At 44.2% G+C, this 18,005-nt stretch overlaps 1 long non-coding RNA gene across 2 annotated transcripts in view; it reads left to right on the plus strand.

Moving 5' to 3' along the window:
* LOC144799412 (uncharacterized) overlaps positions 1-18,005 on the plus strand; it is a 256,377-nt gene that overhangs the window by 188,384 nt on the left and 49,988 nt on the right. The window contains exon 4 of one of the 2 annotated variants that reach the window (XR_013603809.1): positions 6,107-6,220. The exons of the other annotated variant lie outside the window; for it this stretch is intronic. This is a non-coding gene — a long non-coding RNA (uncharacterized LOC144799412). Of the gene's footprint in view, positions 1-6,106; positions 6,221-18,005 lie in introns of those variants that run through there. 2 annotated transcript variants of the gene reach the window in all.

Below are 18,005 nucleotides of genomic sequence, written 5' to 3' on the forward strand. Positions count from 1 at the left end.
CTCGAGGCATTGAGCGGGCACAAGAGTACAACCGTTGCTGTCGCATCTCTCCCGCTGTGCCTCAATAATCACAAGCGCTCTGACCTTTTGATTGGGGCGCAAGAGGGATTGAGGAGGCGCGAGCGGACAACTGCTGCTGTCGGCGTCTCTTCTGCTGTGCCTCAATTAATCTAAATAAGCTCGAGCGGGAGGTTTTCCCCTTGTGCTCGTTTCCATACATTTATATACGGGCATGCATGAGCACGCACAGACGCGCTCGGTTTTAACAAGCGGAAAGAACAAACAAGTTTTAATTCCTTAAACTTCTTCTCAAGTTAAGAGTTTGAATCGTGCTTACCCCACTCTGCCGATTCTAGGAGCCTGTTTGTAGTGCTCATATTTGCTCCAATGCCACCGTAGGAGTGTCACCTGATGCCGCGGCCATTTTAGAATGGCTTATCTTAGGGAGTTTACTCACAATTTGGTCAGCCATCTTTTGGACAAGCAAAAGAGGCCAAGAGACCATTTTTTTCAGTCAGCCTGCTGAGGTCAGAAGTACAAACAAATGTTTGGTGTTGTTCTGGATTTTTTCTTGAGGAAAGTGTTTTTTTTGCGCAGGGGGCCTGATACTTTAGTGCGATTTAATTTTGTTGCTGATCTTGTTTCTGTTTTAGTATAGGCAAAGCTAATTGGTGGTTTTTGCTAGTTATTAGGGATTATGGAGCAGAATAAGGATAATGATAGTAATGTGGAAGTGAGAGTCCTGGAATGTGTTGAAAAGGCAGTCTCTGCTTTGGCGTCTCAGTAGGAGAAAAAACTGGACGACTGTATTGACAAGTTAGAAGGGAGATTCGGTCAGAGTGTAAATGAGGAGCAGTTCTGGTCAGTTGAGGAGGTAGTTGATGATACCACAGCGGGTGGAAGTGGTAAGAAAGCTACCGAGAAGAGAAAACATCTGGAAAAAGAGAAGGTGTGAACGGGATGCGGGCCCTACCTCAAGTGACCCGTCGCTTCCCTCAGGGTCCCGAGCCTCGCGGACCAATCCGACGGCGTCCCTGGCAACCCGGACTCCATGTGTTTCTCCCCCATTGCAGGTCCCGGCCCGGAAGGACGTGAAACCGGAAGGACTCCCGAGTGACCCCGGAAGTCCCTCCCCCTACCCGACGGCGGACGAAGAAAAAGCTGAAAACGAAGACGGCGAGGTGCGTGGTGAGCCCGGCTTGTGGCAGAAGACGGACAGCAGCGCCCCTGGAAAGCAGAACGGAGAAGACGGAGAAGACGACGAGGTCTGGACCGAGGACTGGTGGAGTCCGGTGGAGGACGCTGGAGAGCGGCCGTAACTCAAGGGAGAGTTACGGCGGGGAATGTGAGTACCCGGTCTCCTGGCTCCCAGGCGGACCTGTATATTTTTGTACATAGAGTAACCCCTCACCCTGTAGCACCCCTAAGAGCACTATTTGTATATACCAAGGCCCGAGTCACGTAGAGTACGGAACCCCACACCGGAACCCTCACTTAGTTCACCTTCTTCCTTCCTGCTTGGATACCCTCCCATCTTCCTCCCTACCGTCCCCCTTCCTCACTCGTGCTTTAACCTCCACACTGCTCTGGTGATTGGTGACAGTACTCTGATAGTCCTGTGCTTAAGGACTAACCGCCCTGTTCTCTCTCCCCTTCCCTCCGAGGACCACCGGACCGGCAAGGAGAAGAAGGACCAACCCTAACCCCCAGAGGCGTCGCGCAAGACCCTTCCAGAAACCATCCTGCACCCCAAAGACGTGAACCCGGAACACCAACTTCATTTCTACCCTCTACAACTTCACCTCCCACGACTATAACTGTGTACTGTAATAAAGACTGCTAAATCATAGCACACCACATACGGCCTCCTCGCCTGTTATTCCGGCCCGCACACCCCCCACGACTACAGAAGGTCATTAAAGGAAAAGGGGTCTTTAATCAGAAAGGCATTGGGAAGTCAACTCGCAAGGAATTGAGTGAAAAGGCTATAAAGGCCATTAAAGGGGATCGCAGAGATATCGCCTGTGACAAATTCTCAAGCACTGGGGATATCATAATTTCATGCTCTTCAGATTTTGACTCCTCAGAGGAGGAAGTAATGAGGAAGAGAGTTCAAAAAGAGAGGAATGAGAAGGAGATTTTGGATCAGGTTGTGGATCCATTAAGGGTAACTTATGTTTGATCCTAACACAATCCAGCACCCACTCTCTCCTCAATGGGTCTCAACCAAACATGTGGCACAGTATGTTGACTACTGGATAAGGAAAGAAATGCCCAAAGAGGTTAGGACAAGACTCTGCTCTGGGTGCCAGAGACCTTCCTTGGCAAATAAGGTGGCTTACACACCCGAGTTGGATGCAAAAATGCTGACCTTTTTAAATAAGTTGGGTAGAGACATGGGCTCGATAAAGGGCTGAAGGGGAGTCAATAGCACCTTCTTGATGTTTTTGGGCATTTGACTAAAATATTCGATTTATGCGAAGAAACTTACCTGCAGCCGTGTGCAGTTAATACTGTGGAGCTACGGCAGTGGGTGGAAAGAGCTGTATGCTTGTTGGGGAATACGAATGCATCCCTGTGTATTGAACGTAGGAAGAACCTTCTCATGAAGATAGACCCAAAACTAGCCGAACTAGCAGGGAAAGAGTCGGGTTACGAAGCAAATGGCTTCCTCTTTGGAGAGGAGTTTGTAAAGGAGATGGCTCTGTATGCAGGAGCCTTTAACTTGATCCAAAAGGACATCAGGAAGGTTTTTGGAACGGCCGGTAGAATGTGGGGTCAATTCACCGGCCATGGCATTGGAATCTCATGGAGCTCCTTCACTCGTGTGTACAGACCCGGTGGTTTTCAGTCGGGAAACTTCACTCCTGGTTTCTACCCTCAGAGGCTTAGGGGAAGAGGTTGATTTAGAGGAGAGAGAAGATCAAGACTTCAAGGTATGTTTGGCAAATGACCCTTTGTCTACTCCGGAAAAATTGGATGGCAGACTCGCCCATTTTTTAGACAGGTGGAAACAAATAACTTCCGATCCATGGGTGTTACAAACTCAGTGGCTATCGAATAGACTTGGTAGAGAACCCAGTCCAGGTGAGAGGACCAGCCCCATCAAGATTAGCAAAAGAGGAAGAGATAATGGTAGATAAGTAGCGGCAGGACTTGGAGAACAATGGTGCAAACTATTCCTATACAGGATTTGTAAGCAACCTATTTCTTGTCAAGAAAAAGGACAAGGGCATGAGGCCAGTGATACATTTGAAGGACTTGAAAAAGTGGGAGGAGCACAACCACTTCAAAATGGAGGGTATTCACATGTTGAGTGACCTTTTAAGAAAAGGGGATTGGTTAATTCGCCTAGACCTAAAGGATGCTTACTTGACTGTTCTGGTCTGTCTCGAGCAGATGGACATTTTGAAGTTCCAATGGCAAGGAACCATGTGGAGATTCAAAAGCCTTCCCTTTGGTTTAACATCAGCTCCATGGTGTTTTACAAAGGTGATGAGACCAATCGCTGTATGGTTGCGCACAAGAGGGGTAAGGCTGATAATATACTTAAACGATATCCTGATTATGTCAGTGAGTAAGGATTTGGATCAGGAACATACCTCATTGGCAGTTTGTGTAATAGAAGATTTGGGCTTTGTGGTAAACACGAAGAAGTCAGAAGACTGTTTTCTTGGGTTTTCAGATTTGGACCTTGGACTATGTGTTGAGGTTACCGCTGGAAAAGGTGAGGAAAATTTGCATGGAAGTTCGAAGAATGTTGGTAAGCAAATGGAAAACTTTGAGACAGATAGCAAGGGTTCTAGGACTCCATTTAGCCTCCATACAGGCGGTATTTCCAGCTCCCTTACATTATCGAGCACGCCAGAGGCTAAAAGCTATGTATTTGCACAAAGGGGTAAGATATTCACAGAAAATTCAGACAGATTCGGAAGCATAGGAGGAATTAAGGTGGTGGTTGGAGAATCTGGAAGCTTGGAATGGAAGGGCAATTTTTCAGACTAAGCCCAGATATAGTAATAGAATTGGATGCCAGTCTTCAGGGCTGGGGAACGAGATGTGGCTCTTTGACAAAAGGAGAGAAATGGACAGGCCATGAGAACTTTGTCAGGGATCAGGCAAGATGCTGTGTACTCTAGAGTAGTGGTTCCCAAACTTTTGACTTCTGAGGACCCCCACTGAGTCACAACTGGAAGCCGGGTACCCCCAAGCAATTTGTATGATTTAAATTTCAAACATTAAAACAGTAATTCAGAAAAAATAAACACGTGTGCACACAAAACAAATACTCGAATTACTAAGGATTTTAGGGGAATTTTAAGAAGCCCCTATCTCCATGGGAACATCAATTTTTGCAACGTTCCCGTGGCGATAGAGGCTTTGCCGTATTTACAAGGCAGCGCTAAGCCACTTAACATGGCTTAACGCTGCCTTGTAAATAGGGTCCCCTGTCACACAATGCCTAGCGTGAAAGGGGTGGGCAGTGGGTGTTGTGATGGGCGTTCCACCGCAACACCCATTGATTTTGACGCTGTCCCCCATTTACAAGGGCAGCATAAATAGGAAGTACTGCCAAAATGAAGACAGGGAAAATCAGGTCTTAACTTGGCAAAACAAGGAGAAATCCTTTATTTCTCCTCGTTTTTGCTTTTTCAATGTGTGCTGCTTTGTGCAGCACACATGGAAAAAGCAAAACGCCTGGATTGTTTATGATCAGGAAGGTGACCCTTCCTGCACATAAACAATCTTTTTAAAAAATGCCATTTTGTAACTTCCATGTTGGCTGCATTAAGCAGCACACATAGAAGTGACAAAACAAAATTTCAAGATTGAAGCGGGACCTTCCTGCACATAAACAATCTTCCACTGCATACACACACCCTTGCACTATTGTGCAAGGGTTTCCCGTTGGCTCTACACTGCTAAGTGTAGCGCCAGCACAGGGGGAAACGCAGGGCTGCACCATATTCTTGTAAATATGGTGCAGCCCGGTGTTTCCGAAGTGGCGGAGTGTGTCGTTAAGCCAAGGAGGCTAACTGCACGCTCTGCCACTTCTGTTGTAAATATCCCCCTAAGTATTTTATATTCAAAGAATTTGCAAAAAACAAAACATTTTAATGGGAAAGTTGGCGCTGCATCTCTGTGACTAACTTTTAAATGGTTGGTTTTATTTCGCAGTACAAGGCTCCTGCTCCTGCTAGGGCCAGACTGAAAACCCAAAGCAGCCCTGGCAAATGTTTTCAGATCAGTCGCCATACGGTGCACACCAGGTGCAGTGAGTGAGCCTGACCACTACAAAGGGGGCTTTGGGAGGCTCTCCCTCCAAGAAATTTAGGAAACATTGGCGCAGTCTAAAACACATATATCATTATATATTAAATTGTATTGGCTTTTAACGAATAGTAAATGAAGACCTTACTATACACCAGGATACGACATTCTTTGTTGGGGTTCTTCAATGATTCCCTTATTATCATCCTTCAGCAGTGCCTCTCATCTCTCCATAGCCTCTCTGTCACATGGATTTCATTTGTTTTACAGTATCTTTCATACCATTGTAGGATGTCAGAGCACTTTACATTACAAACATACAGAGACCATGAATCACACGTGTAAATCAGTGTATAGAAAATGTTACATAAGGCAAAGGGTACTACAATGTGTAGGATTCACGTCATTCATACTAGTAGGCATTTTTAAAGAGTGCTTGATCCGGAGAAGCACAAACTTGGGATTCAGAACATCAGCCAGTGGTTAGCATTGACTTTAAAAAATAAAAATGTATTTCCACCCATATAAACCTTTTCTGATAGATACATCTGCCGTGTGGATTCCTCACCTTGTGAATATCCCCCTTGCGTCAGCAACATTCGGAAATTCTTTTGTAGCTTCGCGCCGACGTGGATCCGGACGTCACAGAGGCACGGCATCGCACGCGACCTCGCTGACGTCACCGGCGCCTATAACAGGCCCACGCCGGCGTGATGACATCAGTTCCCTTTTTTCCGCGTCGTCGACGCTAACGGTTTTCAGGGATCGTGTAGTAGCTTCCAGTAACTTTGTTACTATTTCTTCGTAATTGTGTCTTTATTACTTTTTCTTCGAGATGTCGTCGAAGAAGACGGGATTTAAAGCCTGCGGCGAATGTGGCAAGACCATGTCAATTACCGACCCCCACGAATGCTGTGTATGGTGTTTGAGCTCGGACCACGATGTCGAGGACTGTTCCTGTTGCAAGCAGCTCTTTGATGACAGTTTAAAGGTCACTGTGCTAGATTACGATTGTCACTTATGAATTGCAGAGTAACAAAAAAATCTGTGACAAAAGCAGCAACCCACTGACCAATGCACATTAAACACTGCTTTTTTAAAATGCATGGTACACATTCTTTGCACCCTCTGTTCTGTGCTACATTAGATAACTCAAAGCTGCAACTGGACAAAACTCTCATCTCTCCAGCAGGTGCATTAATCACTGGCTTTATTTTGACACTTTTATTGTTGCTCTAAAACTTCTAATTAGACCAGGAACTTTGGAGTGCTTTTAAAACTGCCTCTTGCGGACCCCCTGGGAATGTGTCACGGACCCCTGGGGGTCCGCGGACCACAGTTTGGGAAACACTGCTCTAGAGGATGGACAACATTTTGGAAGTAAGATATGTGAGCAAATTGGGGGGCCCTCGTTCGAAAGCTTTGGCAAATTTGGCAAAGAAGTTTTGGCATTTCTGCCTGAGCAGAAACATTATGATTCAAGCTCAGGCCTAAACTGAGTCGGCATGGTGAGCAAAAGAATGATCGATTTAACTCCGATCTCTTGACTGGGGGTGAATGTTTTGATTTGTTCTGCATTCCGTCCATCAATTGTGTGTGTTTTGCTTTCTCACCCTAAGTGCGCCAGGTATGCCCAGACGTGGGTCCTGGGCTCACTGTGCCACTGCAATCAAGCTATCCTGGCTGAAGAGGGGTGACACCCCGAAACTGGTCCTAGGATGCTTCTTTCCGGTCCAGGGACGACCTGCTTGGCAGTTTGGGTTGGACTGTTCCCATGAGGCACAGGGTCAAGACCGATTTGCATATGGCCAGGTCTAAACTGGGATGCCAAGGTGAGCAAAAGAATGATGGATTTAACCCAGATTTATTGACTGGGGGTGAATGTTTTGATTTGTTCTGCATTCCGTCCATCAATTGTGTGTCTTTTGCAAGCTCAGTACTTACCAGGGATAAGCAATACCATAGCAGATTGGAATTCAAGGCAGCTGAAAGATTTCAGCGACTGGAGACTGAACAGGGAAGTGTTCAAATTGAAGAAATGGGGTGCTCTGGTAGTGGACCTCTTTGCAAACAGAGTGAATGCTCAGATTCCCAGATTCTACAGTTGGAGGCCGGACCCAGCGGCGGAGGCAGTTGATGCCTTTCTGCAAGTCTGTGGCAGGTCTTGATGTTACGCATTCCCTCCTTTTGCCTTGATTCAAAGAGTCTCATTGAAGGTGAAAAGGGAGAAGGCAGAGATAGTGTTAATAGCCCTGTTTTGGACTTACCAAGTTTGGTATCCAGACATTATGGAAATGTTTATTGCCGACCCGGTACTTCCCCAGAGTTGTTGACAAATGTATCGGGGGATTTTCACGACTTGGTTCTTCACGCACATTTAAGGTTGATGGCTTGGTTGGTTTCAGGAGAGCCTGGCAAGTGTCAGGCTTATCATTGGAAGCTTCGAAACTCATTAAAGAGTCATTGGCTCCAGGGACTTAAAAGGCGTACAGGTTGGCCTGGAGAAGATGGGTTTGTTGGTGTGCTTTGAGGAGTATGGATCCAGTATCAGCACCTCTCTTGGAAGTAGTGAATTATCTGACCAAAGTTTTCCTTGAGAAAAAATCCTACAATTCTGTTAAGATTGGCAGGTCATGACTTGATAGACAGCTTACCCGTAGGGCAACATGCTGTGTTTAGGAGACTGTTGAGAAGCGTAAGAATTAGGACACCACCAGGAGCAAAATATTAATCTCAATGGGATGTGGATCTTGTTCTGAAAGAATTAATGAGTTGGAGCGAAAATGAATTCTTGGACCTAAGGGAACTTTCTTTGAAATTGGTTATGTTGCTATGCCTGGTTTCTTTTAGAAGGGTTTCACATGTAAGGGCCCTAGAAATTTCAAGGCGTAGGTTTGTTCCAGAAGAAATGTGTTTCTATATCACTAAGAGAACTAAAACGATGTCTTGATCTATATTTTATCCCACTTTAGATGAATGTAGGAAATTGTGTGTGGTGAGATGTTTGCGTGAATATGAAAGGAGAACAGAATGTTTGAGATGCCGGGCAGATTCCCAGCTGATAATTTCGTTTAGAAGCCCACATAAGGCTGTGTCCTCTCCTACTTTGGCTCGCTGGGTCAAAGTAATTATGAGTAGAGTGGGGATAGATCTGTCTAAGTGTGGAGCTTATTCTGCTAGGGGTGCTATGGCTTCTAAAGCCCATTTATTGGGTGGAGGTTTACCTTGGATTCTAGCTGCTGCTAGGATTACTATTCTAAGTTCTTTTAATTGTTTTGTAGTTGCTACTGTGAGTTGGCAATTAAAGAGATATGCATAATATCAGCCTCCGTGTCTATATTAAAATAATGATTTTCTACTCATCCTAGCTGTGGAAAATCTGAAGTTTCTTTTACTAACACCAACCTGCTGATATTTTTGTAAACAATATTTGAGTCGATATATTTTTACAGATAATATTTAGGCCATGATATTCTGATACCATACACTTTCCAAACATCAGCCCCCCCCCCCTATTTCCCCGGGAATCTGCTCCTAATCCTATACTTAGGACCTAATTTGGAGCTTGGCATACCGGTACTGCATTGCAAATGGGACAGATATCATGCCTGTCTTATTACAAGTGCATTATATTCCATTGCACGTATAATACTTATAATAAGGAAGACAGGATCAGTGGCGGCTGGCACAAATAATAATATTAAAAAATAAAACACCAACACGACATCCTCGGCTCCAGACCTCTTCTTTCGCCTCATGAATTTTAAACAGTGCACAGACAGCCCACCCTCCTCCCTGCTGCTGGTGCCACTCAGCAGGCCCCGTCCTTTCCTGACACTCCGTTTGGGACAGGTGTATGAAAATTAAAATGGTAATAAATTACCATTTTATATTTCATCTCTGCTGCTTTGTTGGTATTTAAGCGGGGCAACACTCCTCTGCACCAATGGAGGAGTCACCTCTGGGCAGGATATCACCACATTTGTGACAGAATACCAGTCAGCCAAACTCTAAGGGCCTGATTTAGATCTAGGCAGATGGGTTACTAAGTCACAAAGGTAACAGATATCCCTTCCACTGAAATATAAATCTCATTATATCTTATGGGTTTTATATTTCGGCGAACTTGCTATCCATCACCGTTGTGACGAAGTAACCCATCTGCCAAGATAAAAATCAAGCCCTAAGTCAAGCCTTTGGGCTTAGAGAAAACTACTTTGTTGTCATTTGTACGTAGCTGTTTCAACCATGGTGGTGCTGTTAGCAACGATATTAGTTACATATTTCTTTTGAAATCGAACGGTCCTTTATATATCAAACCCATATTCCCTTGTAGCTCTGCCTCAGGGTCTCTCCAAGGTTGGAGAGTAGAAAAGGTTTTATGTCCCAACCTTTCCAGGGCATCGCTCTCCTTCAGCAACATTTATTCATGCATGTTTATATGCGAGCAAGCCTCCCTTTTCAGTTCTCGCCTAGGCAATGCATGAACTGTCTTCGAGACATGTTGTATCTACAATGTGGAGTTCAAGAACCTCCCATCTTTTTCATTATTGCCTGTTACTGCCCTTCCTAAATGCTTGATCTTGTTTGGTCAATATGCTTAATTGTCCCTCCTTTTAATCTTTTGTAACCTCCCATGCGGACTGCCCCTGTTACATGTGCGCTTACTCTTACAGTTACTTATTGTACTCTGTGAGCACTCTTTTTCTTTCAGGTGGCTTGCCACTGCTCAATTTCCCACAACAACGTGCTTTGTGCTTATCTTGTTTTGTGTTTCTGATTGGCTTCAGCTTCACCTGTCACTTATTTTCCCCATGCCGTCCCACTCGCCCCCTAACCCCTCACACAAAACTGCTTGTCCCCCCAACCACCCCTTGGAGGTCGCTGCTTGTTTTAATGTACATTGGTAAAGCGTGAAGTAGGTAATTAAGTGCTTTATGTAAACACCAATCGCATTACACAAGTTCATATTTATTTTGTACGCACATGGAGATTACTTGTATTTGTTAAGTGATGTTGCCGACTTTGACTTAATTTTGTAATCCTTATCCGCAACTTCTAAAAAAATTATATTAGCCCGGCTCACGTTGTAGCTTGTTATTAAATGCAACACTAGCCAACATTGTGCTGCTGGCCTAGCATGCATCTGCTTTATGTCCGATTGGCTTCAGCTTCACCTGTCACTCACTTTCCCCGTGCCATCTCACCCCTCCGACAACACTGCTTGCTCACCTTCACCACTACCCCTCCGAAGTCGCTGCTTGCTTTAATGTACATTAGTTAACAGCAAAGTAGGTATCTTAGCGCTTTACATGAACACTAGTTGCATTAAACAAAGTCATATTCATTTTGTACGCACTGGGAGATAAACGCTTTTTGGTTAGGTGAGGTGGCTGACTTTGGTGTAATTTCGTAATATACATATGCATCTTCTAAACAATTGTATTATTCGAGCTGAGATTATCATTGATGTTGGTGACTGCCATGCTGGGTTTTACAAGGAAGGGCATTGCTTGTTCTTTCCACTGTTCAATGTTTTTGATATATGCCTTTACTCCTCTCCGTGGTGCTGCACGTTAGAATAATTAGGGAAAACCATCTACCTTAGGTAACCTGCCCCAATCCCCTTGCTTACCTCCTTTCATTCCAGGAATGTACTCTACTATTTCTGCTATGCAGAGTTAACCCTGTTGCAAATCTCAGCTTATAATTGCCTCCACCTATCCAGAGTTGCTCCGTCGTGCTCCACATCAGCATCTTGGCAGTATTTTCACACTCAAAAGGCCATTACTTTTGCCCTCGGGACATGGACAGCTGCTGCTGCCAATAGGTCTGTTTCATCCGGAGGCTTCCAGTGCTGGGAGAGGATGGGGCATAATGGCCCGAGCTTCCAATTTAGGGACTAGGGAACCAAATTTGATTCTTGGGGCGTTGTTTCAACATCCTGTGATACTGGGCAAATTACTGAATCACCCTGTGCCTTTAAATAAAAAAATACTGGTGTAATGTAACTGGTACTTTGATGCCTTAAAAATGACATTATTTAATTAATGTCAATGTGCGAGGTCAACGGATAGGGCCGCAATGACACCGTCATGTGTTGGTTTTCCAGCCAGATGCATTTAGTCAGCAGGGCACACTGCGGTTGCATACCTTTCTTCCCATCTGCTGCTACGGTAGCCAATGCTGTCAAACCTCATTTGAGATGTCATCAGTGATGTCACTGACCATGTCATGAATGATGTAATATGTGGCATCATCAGCAGTGGATTGCGGGCACGCGAGATATAGTTAGTACAACTAACTATATCGGAGGAATTTCAATGGTTTTGTACGAGTGAAATGTCCAGCTAACTATAACACCCCTAAAACCTACAGTTTTTTCAGTGAATTTCTAAGGTTTTTTAAATGCTAATTCCTAACTATATCAGGCCTGAAACCTATGTTTTTCAGTGAATTTCAAAGGTTTTTTAAATGCTAATTCCTAACTATATCAGGCCTGAAACCTATTGTGTTTTCAGTGAATTTCAAAGGTTTTTTAACCCCTTGCGTGTGTTGGACGGCCACCCGACGTCACGGTGGGCATGTGCGGAGGGCGGCCGGGGGCCATCCGAACCACGCCCACGCCATAAATCACCCGCACCGCGGCTGAATTTCCGCCACGGTTAAAGGGTTAAATGCTAATTCCTAACTATATCAGGCCTGAAACCTTTGGTTTTTTCAGTGAATTTCGAAGGTTTTGTAAATGACAATTTTTGAATGTATTAATTGTTATATTTATTTGTTTTGATACTGATTTACTACATTTTTATTATAAATATATATATATTTTTTTAAGTTATATTTCATAATCTTAATGTAAAATAATAAAAAAACTAAATTCAAACATAATTTTTTTATTAATTAATATATTTTTTTAATATTGTCTGAAAGATGCAGCACTGAGGTCTGTCCTGATAACAGGTGAGTAAATCGGAATTCGTAGTTCGGCTGATTTTTGAGGAATTTTTTAAAGTTCCAAAACTCCACACTTGGAAGAATTTCCAAGTGAAACTAGTCAATGGAAGGAAATTCAAGTTACTGTAAGTATGGTTAGAATTACTTTTCAGGATCAGTAGTGGGCTTAAGGATGCAGCACTGAGGTCTCTCCTGATAACAGGTGAGTAAATCGGAATTCGTAGTTCGGCTGATTTTTGAGGAGTTTTTTAAAGTTCCAAAACTCCACACTTAGAAGAATTTCCAAGTGAAACCAGTCAATGTTAGCCTATGGAAGGAAATTCAAGTTACTGTAAGTATGGTTAGAATTACTTTTCAGGATCAGTAGTGCGCTCAAAGATGCGCACTGACGTTTCTTGTGATGGTGAGTAAATCGGAATTCGTAGTTTGGTTGATTTTACAGGAATATTTTGCTCAATAGTGAAGGTAGGGGGAGGGGCCTGAGGTAACATGTGTGCAAACGCGCACGCCCTGTGGGGCGTTTAGATTGGGAAATTAATTCCTCTTCAATCCTGAGGTCCCTTGTGAGCCAACTAGCCCACCAGGTACCTCCAGTATGCACTAGGCAGCTGTGTTGCAGAGAGGTGTTCAGAGGGAACGCCCCCTTTTTACAACACTCTGCAACACAGCTCTGTGGCGCTTACTGGAGATACCTGTTGGACCAGTTGCCCCCTAGGGGACCTCTGGATTGGAGAGGAATTAATTTCCCAACTTAAAACACGCCAAAGGGCATGTTTGCACTCACATCACCTCAAGCCCCACCCTCTACCTTCACCACTGTTCAAACGCGCCCTGTAGCATGTTCTAAGTTGGGGGATTAAGTCCCCTTGCATACTGGGGGTCCTTGGGGTCCAACTAGCCCACCAGGAACCTCCAGTATGCGCCAGGGAGCTGTGTTGCAGAGAGGTGTAAAAAGGGGCGTGGCCTCATTACACCTCTCTGAAACGCAGCCCCCTGGCGTGTTTGCAGAGGAGGAACTAATTCCCCTGCATACTGGAGGTCCCTGGGGGCCAACTAGCCCACCAGGAACCTCCAGTATGCGCCAGGAGGCTGCATTGAAGAGAGGTGTAATGAGGCCATGCCCCTTTTTACACCTCTCTACAACGCAGCCCCCTGGCACGTTTGCAAAGGGGGAACTAATTCCCTTTGTATACTGGTGGTCCCTGGGGGCCAACTAGCCCACCAGGAACCTCCAGTATGTGCCAGGGGGCTGCATTGCAGAGACGTGTAATGAGGCCACGCCCCTTTTTACACCTCTCTGCAACGCAGCCCCCTGGCGCGTTTGCAGAGGGGGAACTAATTCCCCTTGCCTAATGGAGGTCCCTGGGGGCCAAATAGCCCACCAGGAACCTCCAGTATGCGCACGGGAAGGTACAGTACAGAGAACAGTACAGAGTACAGTACGGAGTACAGTACGGAGTACAGTACGGAGTACGGTACTTCGTACCCCACGATTTAAAAAAAAAAATACATTTGTTTCACTGCTTTCTTGTGCCGAGGCACAAGAAGACTGCCAACACTTCCTGGTTTGGAGTGTTGACAGACAGTTGAAAGCCAATGACCATGAAGCTTGTGCTCTGGAAGGTACAGAGTACCGTACACAGTACGGTACTTCGTACCCCACGATTTAAAAAAACTAAACAAAATATATTTTTGGGGCCTTGGGGGTCCTTGTGGGATCCCCTGAGCAGGCCTAGGGGGTCAGGGTGTTTCTACCCTGCCCCCTTTTCGTGTTTTGCAAGTTTGTTTCACTACTTTCTTGTGCCTCGGTTCTACAGTACTTTTGATTTTCTCAGGAACTACTTAACAGATTTACACTATTTAACAAAAAGCACAATCTGCGAACCAAACTCTACCTTTTTGCCAAATTTGGTGTAATTCCGTTCAGCCATTCGGGCTGTAGCCCTGGCTAAAGATCCTATGGAAAATTGCATGGGGAAAACACGTTTTGGGACCCCATTTTTCTCGGCCCCCACTTGACGAATCACCCCCAAACTTTCAGGGAAGGAGCGGAGCAGGCCATTCTCTTGGAGAATTTCGCGAAGATTCGTCCACCAGCGCCAAAGTTATTCCAAATAGAATGTTGTGGAGTTCCTATGGAAACTAGGTCCTAACTATATCTACCTACTAACGACTGCCTGTAGGTAATATATACCTTGCGAGCCGAAACGTCATGAGGCTTTTTCTGCACCTTAATTAAAATTGGAGCACTTCAAATGGTCCGTGTCTGTTGGCTTTTTTCCTGGCTGGAGTTGGTCCAGAGCGTGAGGAAGGTGACGGTGTGTTGGATATATATATATATATATATATATATATATATATATATATATATATATATATATATATATATATATATTGTCTTTAGATGCTTTCTTACCTAGTTTCATTTGAATATATGCAAATTCATTAACAAAGACTGCTATCACGATGTACGTAAATCATCAGCTTACTCTGCCTAGATGGCGCAGGGGTGAATGTTTAGGGTAAGAGTGCTGCAGTGCTTAACAGTACGGATCCCGGTACTGGCAGTCATATTTTCCCTTTTTATTATACTTACACTGTTAGTGCATGTTTTATTTTAGCCATTTGAGTCAGGAAACTCATGCCGCTTGACAGTTTATCTGACTGCTGAGCGGGTACTTTCATATACAGCTTTCTTATAGGCACATGGATGCAAACTCTATAGGCACAGTACAATGCACGTTGCTTTTCACATGATATAACAGTAGGTGCTGTAGCACCCAGGATAATGTGCTGCTTGGCTAAATACTTCTATGTCCCCAAGGCAGTGGTTTAAATGGGCCGGTACTGAGTACCGGCACTTTTTTATTTTGAGAGGCAGAGTACCTGCACTTCTCAAGAAAAACGTAACACTTTTAATTGGCGAGAACCGGCACTTCTCAGAAACAAGCAGGTACTCTGGTACAGAATCCCTGCAGTTCTATTTCTCCATTTCAAGCACTGGCCAAAGGCGAAACCTATTGGCTATGCCAATGTCTGTTATTAATAGGGCAGCTTATGTCTTATCACTAGTTGGGGCCAGGCTGCGTGTTTTCTCTTTTTTATGAAACCCTTTTTGGGAATAATTAGAAACAGGTGCTGCTTATCGCATTTGGCAAAAAGGAAGCTCCATTAAGAGGCCATCTCTACGTTTCAGCCGTAGGCATCTCTCTAACTTCCGGCCTGCTCTGCCTTGCCAATCAACAAGAGCGATTCTTCAAACATGTCACAATATTTTACTTGTTCAAAATTATCCTTTACTTTGATACTGTCCGATTATGCTGCAGGACTTCATTAAGGATCATTTGATAAAAGCATAGGTTCTCTTCTCTCCCTTCCCGAGCTGCAAAAACAGGAATTGTATCCCCCACCAACAGCCTTTTTTCCAGGGTTTACCTCTAAAAATGTTTCAGTCGGGACAGTGCTGGAACTTGCATTCGTAATTACAATGCTCGCACACCTCTTACGTGAGGGGGGTGTTGAACACAGAGAAAAGCCTGCCTCCAGGTCATAGTTTTCCTAAAATACTTGTAAAGTGATAAACTGTGCGCCTTTGTTTCCTTCTGTTGCATTGTGTCTTTGATTCCTTTCATTGCACTCGCATCTAGGTGTTAGGCTTCACATGGCTCCCAGCTATGGTGATGCTGAAAGAGAGAAGGCAGGAGGGCCCTTTCAATCTGGCCTTTGTGCCCAGCTAGAAGTGAAAATAAGAAACCGCCCTTGCGCTGACTGCAGGCCGCGGCAGGCAACGGAATGTACATAAGCTGCTGAACTGTTTCTCTGTGTCAGAAAATTACATATGACAAATTCAGAAGATTATCTCCCTGGGTCGGCTGCATCCCAGGTCAGGCTCAAAAGTAGCTGCCGGAACCAGGAAGCGGCACAATCACTCTATGTTCCAGCACTGTGTCTGGGGGGAAAAAACTGATTTAATGTAGAGTCCGCACACAGATTCTAAACCCAGTTGAGATGTAAACACCTCTGTTGTGCCTCAAAAGGTATAACCGAGATACTGATAATGTCTGAGTTTGAATATTGTACAATCTGAACAGGGGAGGTAAACTTAAAGGGGACAGCTGTAGGTGTGGGTATTAAGGTGGATCTGGACATGAACGTGAAATGAGAAACAGGGCGTGGCGCATAGTGGGGTAGTACGCTTACCCCATGCCGTTCTGCTGCAATTGACTTCAGTACTGTAGAACGTGACCTCTTACAGCTACGCCCTGCCATGGCAAGCTCGATAAGAAATGTCAGCATAGGCGACCGGGCATTGTGGTCAATAGGCCTTAGCACAGTTTAAAAGCAAGCATTGGCAAAGCCAGTAGGTCTCGCCTTTGTGAACTATTGGCTGGGCAGCATGGTGAAAGGTTTTTTTAAAAAAACTTTGAACTGGCTGGCCGTGTCCTTTTGTAGAGAGCTGGTGGCTGCAGAAGCAACACAGTGGAGGTAGGTGGAATGTGGAAGCAACACGGTAAGGGCTGAGGGAGGCGTAAGCAACATGTGGGAGGTGAGGAGGGGGAAACTAAAGCAGCACTGGGAGGGCAGGAGGAAGGCGGAAGCAGCACAGAAGGCGCGGCTGAGGGAAAGAAACAAGGAGGGCCCTGGTGGAGGAAAACAACATGGGTGTAGGGAGGCAATATGGAGAAGTTTTGTAGTACATATATTAGCAGGTAAAAATCTGCCAATAATCATCGGTGGAAAGTTACACCTATTAACCAGAACATGCAGAATTTGGTGCAAGAAGCCCAAAGATCCTCATGCTATTCCTCAAAATCTTGGAATTGGATGGTATTTACTGCACCAGATAAATTCGAATTCTAAGAAGTCTGATTTTTTCAGATGCAATAAATATAAAATCAATCTCTGTGCCACTCATAATAAGGGCTCATGTCTAAACCTGATACACAACAACAATGGTCCAAGCAGAGAGGCCAACAGGAAGGACAAGATTTAACAAATTAATGTATCCTGAATTGTATATGTACAAGCCAGACTCCTCAACCAAGAGGTAGGGTGTAAGGTATTACTTTCAACAATATGGAAGATAAAATTAAATGATATCAGTACTTATCACACACATAGAAATCAATGCATTTGATTTTTTTGTATTTATGTGCAACTTGACAGTGTAATTCACATTATTTACATATGGTCGCTCCAGAGGCAGAGAAGAGAAAAAAGGTGCTGAAAGAAGCTTGTGTGTGAAATTTCCCTTAGAAAACAAAATGAGGAAAAGGACCTCATACATATATCATAGCTATTACAGGGAAGCCTCTCAGTTACATTTATTGGACATCATAACACATTCTCATTAAGCAAGGATAATTGTTTAATTATTATTATTATTATTATTAAATCTTTATTTCGGCACATTACGGCCATAAAAGATACATAAAACCAAATACTTTTCACATTGCAAAAAGGACAATTTACATGATGCTGGATTGGGTTTTACAGGAGTACATTAAAAACCATAAATTAATTCAAAAGGCATATATAAACAGTAGTTAAAAAACAATTGCACAAGTCCAATGCATTTGATTACTCGAAGCATTTACTAATAAAAAGAAAAAAAATAACCATCATCAACATATATACACAGAATTAGCCAATTATAAGTCAAGTCCCATTTTTTTGCAAGTATAGCATACCGACATTAGAAATCTGCCTACGCAGAAAACAACCATTTGTCTAGAATCAGTTTTAATATTCCTGTATGCTTCAACATAGGAACGAAA

This window comes from Lissotriton helveticus, chromosome 12 (assembly GCF_964261635.1).
Source record: "Lissotriton helveticus chromosome 12, aLisHel1.1, whole genome shotgun sequence".
Lineage (NCBI taxonomy): Eukaryota > Metazoa > Chordata > Amphibia > Caudata > Salamandridae > Lissotriton > Lissotriton helveticus.